This window comes from Vigna unguiculata, unplaced genomic scaffold, assembly GCF_037176805.1.
Source record: "Vigna unguiculata cultivar grain cowpea cultivar isolate G323 ecotype 2 unplaced genomic scaffold, ASM3717680v1 ptg000171l, whole genome shotgun sequence".
NCBI lineage: Eukaryota > Viridiplantae > Streptophyta > Magnoliopsida > Fabales > Fabaceae > Vigna > Vigna unguiculata.
In genome coordinates, this window is record NW_028196809.1 from 23,637 (window position 1) to 25,000 (window position 1,364).

Here is a 1,364-nt window from a genome sequence, read left to right on the forward strand (position 1 = left end):
TTTCTTTTTTCGTGAATCAATATTATCAGTTTTTCTTGATTCAGAGCTCTTAATTTATTGACATTAAAAATAAAAAAAAAATATATATATTATTCTTTTTTATTTTTAAGGATGCTTTAATACACTATCTTTTCTGAGATGACCCATAGACCTTTACATATTCGAATTCTATATCATTGATATATTTTAATCTCTTTCTTTCACCTTTTCTTTTATCTATATATTTTTATTGCTTTACAACTAAATAATCTTTTTTTTCTTTTATCTTTCACAATTTTTCAGTTGCTATATTCTTTTTTTTATAAATTTTTTTTCTTTTGACTAATTCTTTAGATCTAGATAATCCGAAGTGATGTGTTGGTTATTAGTTCTTTTTAAATGAATTGATACTATTAACCGGTTCTTTTTTTTTTTTAATCATTCTAAAAAACTAACGAGTCACACACTAAGCATGGCAATCCTCTATAAAATGATTAATTTCTTTTTTTAGTCGATCAATCTTATAAAATAGATAAATTTTTGAGAATCAAAAATCGAGTATTTTTTCTTTTTTGGTTTTATATAAAATCAAAATAGGACATTGAATTATTGAATAGAAAGAAGGACATATTTTTCTTATTTCGAAAATATCCAAACTTTTATCCCTAAAACTCCATAAATAGTTCGAACTGTATAACAACAATATTCAATTTTAGCTCCGAATGGTTTGGAGAGGAACCCTACCTTCTCTGATCCATTCGACACGTGCAATTTCTTTTCCATCAATACGTCCTGCAATCTGTAACTTGAACTCCTTTTGTACCTGCTTGTTCAGTTAATTCAATAGCTTTTTTCATTGCTTTACGAAATGAAACTCTATTCTTTAATTGTCCAGCTATAAATTCTGCAAGAATATTAGGGTGTTTATAAGCATTTGTAACTTTTACAATAGCAATGTTTAGTTTTCTATTCACACAATTCAGTTTTTTGTGCATATTGCTCTGTAAAATTCTTCGATTTTTTGAGGCTTACCCTCTATTAATAACTTTGGAAATCCATATATATTATGACTTGAATCAGATCGATTCTTTTTTGAATCTTTATCTCTCCAATTCCCCTCGACACCCGAGGATATTCTTCTATTTTTTTGTATAAAAATTTTTTATCCAATCTCGTATTTTTTTATCTTCTTGTATATTCTCAGAATATTTTGTTGGTTGTGCAAACCAAATAGAATCATGACTTTGAGTTGTACCAAGTCTGAAACCAAGCGGATTTATTTTTTTGTCCCATAATTCCCCACTACTGTACATAAAATTACATAAAATGATATTTCTTATTTGTGTATTTTTTATCTATAGATAGATCTTTATAACTCATTATAG